Source organism: Cervus elaphus, chromosome X (genome assembly GCF_910594005.1).
Source record: "Cervus elaphus chromosome X, mCerEla1.1, whole genome shotgun sequence".
NCBI classification, from domain to species: Eukaryota; Metazoa; Chordata; class Mammalia; order Artiodactyla; family Cervidae; genus Cervus; species Cervus elaphus.
Genome location: NC_057848.1, coordinates 43,086,673 through 43,095,960, shown reverse-complemented (window position 1 = coordinate 43,095,960; position 9,288 = coordinate 43,086,673). Strand labels below are relative to the sequence as shown.

The 9,288-nt window shown below is 40.4% G+C and overlaps 1 pseudogene; it reads right to left on the bottom strand.

Moving 5' to 3' along the window:
• Positions 1-6,587: 6,587 nt before the first annotated feature.
• On the bottom strand, positions 6,588-8,849 carry LOC122690862 (annotated as a pseudogene).
• Between the last annotated feature and the right edge of the window lie 439 nt (positions 8,850-9,288).

The following is a 9,288-nucleotide window of genomic DNA, read 5'->3' as shown; positions in this document are numbered from 1 at the left end:
TTGATTTGTGGATCAAGAATGCAAGAATCCTTGCATTCCTGGGATAAAGCCCACTTGGTCATGATGTGTGATCTTTTTAATATGTTGTTGGATTCTGTTTGCTAGAATTTTGTTAAGGATTTTTGTATCTATGTTCATCAGTGATATTGCCCTGTAGTTTTCTTTTTTTGTGGCATCTTTGTCAGGTTTTGGTATTAGGATGATGGTGGCCTCATAGAATGAGTTTGGAAGTTTACCTTCTTCTGCAATTTTCTGGAAGAGTTTGGGTAAGATAGGTGTTAGCTCTTCTCTAAATTTTTGGTAGAATTCAGCTGTGAAGCCATCTGGTCCTGGGCTTTTGTTTGTTGGAAGATTTCTGATTACAGTTTCAATTTCCGTGCTTGTGATGGGTCTGTGAAGATTTTCTATTTCTTCCTGGTTCAGTTTTGGAAAGTTATACTTTTCTAAGAGTTTCTCCATTTCTTCCAAGTTGTTCATTTTATTGGCATAGAGCTGCTGATAATAGTCTCTTATGATCCTTTGTATTTCAGTGTTGTCTGTTGTGATCTCTCCATTTTGATTTCTAATTTTGTTGATTTGGTTCTTCTCCCTTTGTTTCTTGATGAGTCTGGCTAATGGTTTGTCAATTTTATTTATCTTTTCAAAAAAACAGCTTTTAGCTTTGTTGGTTTTTGCTATGGTCTCTTTTGTTTCTTTTGCATTTATTTCTGCCCAAATTTTAAAGATTTCTTTCCTTCTACTAACCCTGGGGTTCTTCATTTCTTCCTTCTCTAGTTGATTTAGGTGTAGAGCTAGGTTATTTATTTGACTTTTTTCTTGTTTCTTGAGGTAAGCCTGTAATGCTATGAACCTTCCCCTTAGCACTGCATTTACAGTGTCCCATAGGTTTTGGGTTGTTGTGTTTTCATTTTCATTCATTTCTATGCATATTTTGATTTCTGTTTTGATTTCTTCTATGATTTGTTGGTTATTCAGAAGCATGTTATTTAGCCTCCATATGTTTATGCTGGAATTTTAATAGTTTTTTTTCCTGTAATTGAGATCTAATCTTACTGCATTGTGGTCAGAAAAGATGACTGGAATGATTGCAATTTTTGAATTTACCAAGGCTAGATTTATGGCCCAGGATGTGATCTATTCTGGAGAAGGTTCCGTGTGCACTTGAGAAAAAGGTGAAATTGATTGTTTTGGGGTGAAATGTCCTATAGATATCAATTAGGTCTAGCTGGTCCATTGTGTCATTTAAAGTTTGTGTTTCCTTGTTAATTTTCTGTTTAGTTGATATATCCATAGTTGTGAGTGGGGTATTAAAGTCTCCCACTATTATGGTGGTGTTGTTAATTTCCCCTTTCATTCCCTTTAGTATTTGCCTTACATATTGCAGTGCTCCTATGTTGGGTGCGTATATATTTATAATTGTTATATCCTCTTCTTGGATTGATCCTTTGATCATTATGTAGTGTCCTTCTTTGTCTCTTTTCACAGCCTTTATTTTAAAGTCTATTTTATCTGATATGAGTATTGTGACTCCTGCTTTCTTTTGGTCTCCATTTGCATGAAATATTTTTTTCCAGCCCTTCACTTTTAGTCTGTATGTGTCCCTTGTTTTGAGGTGGGTCTCTTGTAGACAGCATATATAGGGGTCTTGCTTTTGTATCCATTCAGCCAGTCTTTGTCTTTTGGTTGGGGCATTCAACCCATTTACATTTAAGGTAATTATTGATAAGAATGGTCCCACTGCCATTTGCTTTGTTGTTTTGGGTTCGCGTTCATACAACCTGTGTTTCCTGTCTAGAGAATATCCTTTAGCATTTATTGGAGAGCTGGTTTGGTGGTGCTGAATTCTCTCAGCTTTTGCTTGTCTGTAAAGCTTTTGAATTCTCCTTCATATCTGAATGAGATCCTTGCTGGGTACAGTAATCTGGGTTGTAGGTTATTCTCCTTCATTACTTTAAATATGTCCTGCCATTCCCTTCTGGCCTGGAGGGTTTCTATTGAAAGATCAGCTGTTATCCTTATGGGAATCCCCTTGTGTGTTATATGTTGTTTCTCCCTTGCTGCTTTTAATATTTGTTCTTTGTGTTTGATCTTTGTGAATTTGATTAATATGTGCCTTGGGGTGTTTCACCTTGGGTTTATCCTGTTTGGAACTCTCTGGGTTTCTTGGACTTGGGTGACTATTTCCTTCCCCATTTTAGGGAAGTTTTCAGCTATTATCTCCTCGAGTATTTTCTCATGGCCTTTCTTTTTGTCTTCTTCTTCTGGGACTCCTATAATTCGAATGTTGGGGCGTTTCACGTTGTCCCAGAGATCCCTGAGGTTGTCCTCATTTCTTTTGATTCTTTTTTCTTTTTTCTCTGTGCTTCGTTTATTTCCACCTTTTTATCTTCTACCTCACTTATCCTATCTTCTGCCTCCATTATTCTATTGTTGGTTCCCTTCAGAGTGTTTCTGATCTCATTTATTGCATTATTCATTTTTAATTGACTCTTTTTTATTTCTTCTAGGTCCTTGTTAAACATTTCTTGCATCTTCTCAATCCTTGTCTCCAGGCTATTTACCTGTATCTCCATTTTGTTTTCAAGATTTTGGATCATTTTTATTATCATTATTCTAAATTCTTTTTCAGGTAGATTCCCTATATCCTCCTCTTTTGTTTGGCTTGGTGGACATTTTTCATGTTCCTTTACCTGCTGGGTATTTCTCTGCCTTTCCATCTTATTTAGATTGCTGTGTTTGGGGTGGCCTTTCTATATTCTGGTAGTCTGTGGTTCCTTTTTCTTGTGGAGGTTTCTCCCAGTGGGTGAGGTTGGATGATTGGCTTGTAAAGTTTTCCTGGTTAGGGAAGCTTGCGTCAGTGTTCAGGTGGGTGGAGCTGGATTTCTTCTCTCTGGAGTGCAATGGAGTGTCCAGTATGGAGTTTTGAGATGGGTCTATGGGTTTCGTGTGACTTTGGGCAGCCTGTATATTGACACTCAGGGCTATGTTCCTGCGTTGCTGGAGATTTTGCATGGTATGTCTTGATCTGGAACTTATTGGCTCTTGGGTGGTGGTTGGTTTCAGTGTAGGTATGGAGGCTTTTGGATGATCTCTTATTACTTAATGTTCCCTGTAGTCAGGAGTTCTCTGATGTTCTCAGGTTTTGGGCTTAAGCCTTTTGCCTCTGGATTTCAGTCTTATTCTTCCAGTAGCCTCAAGACTTATCCATCCATACAGCACTGATAATAAAACTTCTAGGTTAATGGTGAAAGGATTCTCCACAGTGAGGGACACCCAGAGAGGTTCACAGAGTTACATGAAGAAGAGGAGAGGGAGGAAGGAGACAGAGGTGAGCAGGAGGAGAAAAAGGGGGATTCAAGAGGAGAGAGACAGATCTAGGCAGTACTCTGCTCCCTAAGTGTTCTCCGCAGTCCAGAACACCCACAGAGATTCACAGAATTGGATTGAGAAGTGAAGGGGGAGGGAGGAAATAGAGGTGATCTGGGGGAGAAAAAGGAGAGTCAAAAGGGGGAGAGAGTAATCAAACCAATAATCACACTCCTGAGTAAAAATGGGTACTGAAGGTTGGATTCTTAAATGTCCAAAATTTTTATCAAATACTGAAAAACAAAGATTAAAAATCTAGAGTAGAGGTTAGACTCCTAAAATATAATATTAAAAAAAACAAAAACACAAAAAATTTGTGAAATATGTATGAAGTTCTCTTTAAAAATGGGTCCTTTTTTTTTGCCAGGTTATAGTGGGTTATAAAAATGAAAATTAAGGAGTAATAGAGGACTTTAAAAAAAAGAAAGAGAAAAAAATTTTAATTAAGAAAATAATAATGGTAAAAACATATCTAGGAATTTCTCTGGAGCTGTTGTGGGCAGTGTGGGTTCGGTTCAGTTTCAGGTAGCTCCTTGTTCCAGCTTACACTTCTCAATATCTATAGCTCCCTTCCAGTGTAGTCGGTGTTAACTACAGGGATTTTAATCTGTTGCACCGGTCACTTCTAAAGTGGTTGCCTTTGTTTATTTGGCTTCTGTTTGCAGGTCTCTTCAGTGTCTAATTTCCACCCTGACACAAGCGGGCAGAGGTGGTCTCTTGTTTAGGTTTGCTTGTTAAGTCGTGCTGCGGGGAGGGAGGGGCACTGCAGACAAATATCACCGGCCTGTGTGGGGAGCACTCGCAGTGTTCCGGCCACGCTGGGTTTGCCCCCGTTCACGACGCATGTGCTTTCCCCGTCTACACTGTTCCGGCTCCAGGCTGCTCTCCAGGGAGCGGGCTCTGAGTTGCGTGCACTTCCCAGGCCTAAGCCGCTCAGGTTCAGGTTTTCAGGTTCTCCACAAAGCTGCAGACTCGGTTGGGCCTGCGTTTTGTGCCTTCCCGGGTCGGAGCAGCTCAGGCAGCCAGGAGCTTGACGGGCACACTCTCCCCGGGTGCGGTGCACCTTATCCCCTCTGCAGTCCCAGCCTCAGTTTCCGGGCGTGCTGGTCCGGTGAGCCTTGTGTCTCTTCTGGGGAGCTGATCTCTGGCTGCGACCCTCCCGGCAAATGTCAACCATCCAGAATCTTTGGTTAGAGACTGGAAGCCTGTTTGCAGTTTGGTAGGGGATGCCTCTCTGGGGCCGAGTTTGCCCCTTTCCCCTCCCCGCTGCCTCCTGCCTCCAGCGGGGGATGGGCCGGTTCACAGCCAGCTAGCTCTTCTCTGGTATTCGCTCAGTCCTTTGTTCTGGGAACGGGCGGGTATTACCTTAGTTTAGGGATTTTTCCCAGGTTAATTCTCTCTCTCTTGCTATCCCACAGTTTAAATTGCTATCTCATGTTAGCTCCCTCCGATTGCCCTCAGGGCTTTCAGGCCTGGTCCTTACCCTAAGCAATGCCGCCCGCTCCTCTCCGTTCAGCCCCCACTTGCTGGTGGCGGATGCGAGCGAGCATCTGGGGTACTTTTCTGCTGGGAGTTGCTTTTAGGCATGTAATCTGTGGGTTTTATTTATTTTTCCTCCCAGTTAGGTTGCCCTCCGAGATTCGAAAACTTCCCCCAGACCCGCCGGTGAGAGGGTTTCCTGGTGTTTGGAAACTTCCTCTATTGAGACTCCCTTCCCAGGACAGATCTCTGTCCCTAACTGTTTTGTCTCTCTTTTTATCTTTTATATTTTGTCCTACCTCTTTTCGAAGACAATGGGGTGCTTTTCTGGGTGCCTGATGTCCTCTCCTAGCAATCAGAAGTTGTTTTGTGGAGTTTGCTCAGTGTTGAAATGTTCTTTCGATGAATTTGTGGGGGAGAAAGTGGTCTCCCCATCCTATTCCTTCACCATCTTAGCTCCTACCCCTACCCCCATAAGTTTTATTTATTGTCAAATAAAAGAGAGCCAGGCCAGATTGCCGGCTCTATGATTTTTCCTTGAAGAAATGTTTTATGGATGCCCCAAGACTTGTTAATATCCTAAATACTGAAAATAACTTCTAACAATGGGCCCTATACTTGACAATGTACTTATCTTGTGTTATCTTACACAACCGTTTTTGTCAACCCCATTTGAGATCAGAAACCAAATCATTTTTGTAGGCTCCTAAATGTATCATGGGACCGAGTCATCTCACCTACTGTGCCTAAAGCATAATGCCTTCTGCTTCTTTTTTTTTTTTTTACACAAAATTCACATTTTATTTAGGTTGAAATAAACTATACAAAATTGATTTTCTTCACCAAAAATAACAGCAATATTTTCTGTATTATTCCTAGATAAACTTATATTCCTAGAAGAACACTTATTTTTGTAGGCTTTCTAGGCTTTGCTTGTAAATCAAGATGAGGCTGTAGATACAGTCATGGAAAAAGACAGAAGAAAACAGACAAATCAGTTGTCAGTATCCATGGCCTCTGATCCTTTCTTGACCATGAAACTGAAGTGTTCAACATGTACCTGCCAAAAAGCTTATGAAGACGTAGGCTCAATCAAGGAATGTGAACAGCAATAACCAGATGTGGAACAACAATGGCACGCTCTTCCATTCAAATTTTAACTTGTTGCTTTAACTTCATTTGATAAAGAGAAAATCTACACTGAAATCCTTGTTTGACAAGCTTACACATTTCTCTTATAGTGTGATAATTTTCTTCACTGTCCTTTATAGATTTTTAATAGCATACTTATAACTCCTACTATTCAAAAGTCAGTCACGAGCTTCACTGTAACATTTTACAAAATGCATTCCTTCCTCCTATACCTCCTCTAATTTTATATTTTCAAAGATCTGATAACTTAATACCTGACAATTTGATCCACAGTGATAAACGTAATGTCTAAAATCACTTAACTAAAACAATTCCAAAGTGCCATTAGCAGAGATCACATAAAACTGTAATATGGTACTTTCAATGCTATCTTCTGGAAAAACAGTTGGGTCTCCAAAGCATGGGTATTTGAACAGGCCATTTAAACAGGCGGATTATCAATGACTAATGTACTCAATGGGAGGCCTACAGGTCAAGATATTCAGTGATTAACTGGCCTACCCTTACAACTTTTCTGTAAGATATTTTTAAATTTCTTACAAGTTTTTTAAAAATATCAAATATAAGAGAAAGTCTAGGTTAAAAGTCTCTTAGGTATTTTCAATGGTTTCTGAATTATCTGTAGGAAGCTCTGACTTACTTGTATAGAGTTTGATGTATGTATCCACCATTAAATCCAAATCGTGTTTTATATCAAAATTTATGTTAAGCAAAGCGAGGTTACTTGACCTTTGACCTGTCAAAGTGTTCCTCAAATATGCTTTGAGATGCTTTCACCCATTTTCATAGCGTTCATTCTCAACTTTCATCACAGGAAGAATACATAGGACCTTCAGCAATGCATAAACATTAGGAAAAAACTTGATGTCTGGTAGATGAAGGACTTCGTACATAGAGGATGGAAGTTCTGTATCTTCCCTCTGTGTTTCCATTTGATCCTCCAACAATGCAGCTCAGCAGAGAGTATGCCAGGATTAGGTAAGTCACTTGGGTACATGTCAGCATAGTGCTCCTCTGACGTATTGAATTTGAGCTGTCCCATGACAGAGGGTACCAGGGATAAGCACTTAAGAGCTTTGAGGTGCTGTTCTGAGAATATATCTTTCAGTTCCTGAATAATGGGTTCCACAGTTGGAACACTTAGAGTTTCTTTATAGTAATTCTCAGAGGTTAGCTGAGATTCTAGGTTACTGTGCTGAGCTCTGCGAAATTTCCCTGGGAGTTTCATCTGAATATCAAGTTTGGTTGCCAAATTTGTGGCTTCCTCAAACCAAAATTCATGATAACCTTCAATATTTTCCATCACTTTATTTAGTGAATGTAACACTGCAGTCAAGGTACTGGCTGCAAAAAAGACATCAGAGGTTTGCCCCTGAAGATTTTCCCCAAAGGCTCTTGTAAAAGATAAAACATTTTTAAGAACAACAATGGTAACAATGAAATCAAAATCTGTTATCTCACTACAGAGCACAAATGCTCGGCCAGCTATACAGTTATTCCATCTAACATTTGTATCACTATTTATACCATCTAAACATAAAAAAAGTGCTTGAAGGAGGTCCACTAAGATTTCAAAAGGATCGTGCTTGCCTGTCCACTGAGAATGGCAAATTTCCTTCAGTTCTTTGCCCCTTTCTTCATTGTTCTGAAAGAGGACAAAAATTACATTTTCAAGCTCTAAAAGCAGTTGTGGTGATTGATGAAAAAAAGAACAAACTTCCTCAATTGTTCCTAATGCAACATATACTCCCATAACAGGCACTGATTTTGCCAACCACATATTTACAGCACAGGAAGGGCACAGTGTGTAGATAGCTTGGGGATATTTCTCTAAAAGTCTAGAAGCAACAACTTTCATTTTGGATGAAAATCCACTAGACACAATGTAAGTCTGGCCACGACAGTACTCCATGTTTAATCCCCATTTCTCAGTTATTGTAGTGTGAAATTTCACAGCCAAAATTTCTGCATCAGCTTCATAAGGCAGGAAGCCTACAAATTCCTCTCTCAGGTTGTGAGCTTCATCGACAAACCTCATCAACACAGGCAGGTGCTCTTCCCCTGCGATGTCCACCACATCATCAGTGATGATGGAAAAGAAGTGAGAATCTCTCACTTCCCTGAGGGTTTCTTCCCGAATGCAGCTCTCACAGATCTCCAGCATCTGTTTCTGCTGTGTTTTGTAACAGAACAATGTGTTAACTGCTGTTGTCTCGAAGCGCTTTTTCAGAACCTCTTCACCAGAATTGATCTGGCACTTTAGCAGTGCTTGAAAGTTATCAGGAGTAAAAAGACCTTTGAATTTTCATCAGCTTCATGCCATTCAGAGGTATGTTTTGTTTTCCCATAAGAATCAAAATTTCAACTAAAGATTTTAAATATTCTGTTTTCCTTCTCTTCAAGAGTTAAAGGTAAAATGTCTTCATCCTGCTCTTCACCCCCTTTTCTGCACTGGGATTCTGAGCATTGCTGTTGTTTATTTCCTTATGTTTTGGTTCCTGTTCAGAAGTTTCATCAATTTTTTTTTCTGTTTCAGTGTCCTGATTTCATCTTCAGTCAATTCTTTTATTCGTTTTCTGTGGATTATTCAAATGCCTGGTAAGATCGAATATTGTTGGTATGGCATTATCTCGGAGAACTGTCCTGTAAGGACTAGTTCTGCAGATCATAGAAGTTTCAAAGTGTTTGGCACACAATTGATAATGTTTATTTAGTTGATCAGGTGTTTTATATTCTAAGTCTGCTCTCCTACAGTTCTCCACTCACTTCTGGCATCTGGCCGGATCCCGCAGGAACCTGAAGAAGGCCAGGTCCCACTGCGTGCAGTTGGGGGCTGAGTAGAAGCTCGGCATTGTTGTCTGCCCGCCGACCGACCCAGCCCTCCCCTCCCGGCCTCCTGAGCCAGGCTGGCCTACCGGCTGGCTCATCAGAACCGGTTCAATGGGTGGGGGAGGGGCCCCTTCTGCTTCATATTTCTGGAGAGGGGGTAAGAAATTAACTAAAAAGGGTTTGGTGACCAATTCTTTTTCAAAAAGTTGGTAAGAGATGGCAATCTGATACCTCTTCCTGATTTTAACCAAGATGTTTCCTCCTCCTGTTGGCCCTGGTTGAGTACAGCAGGCCTCTGCCTCTCTTGGCTTGAGAGCCTATGCACAATTTTGGCTTAATATTAGTTATCTCATGAGAGACTTATTAGAGTTTTCATCATGATTTGCCATTAGACTAGCTGAGAATTCTATGACAGCTCAGGAAGTGTGTCCCTTCACAGCTCAGATTTCCACAGTGAATTTT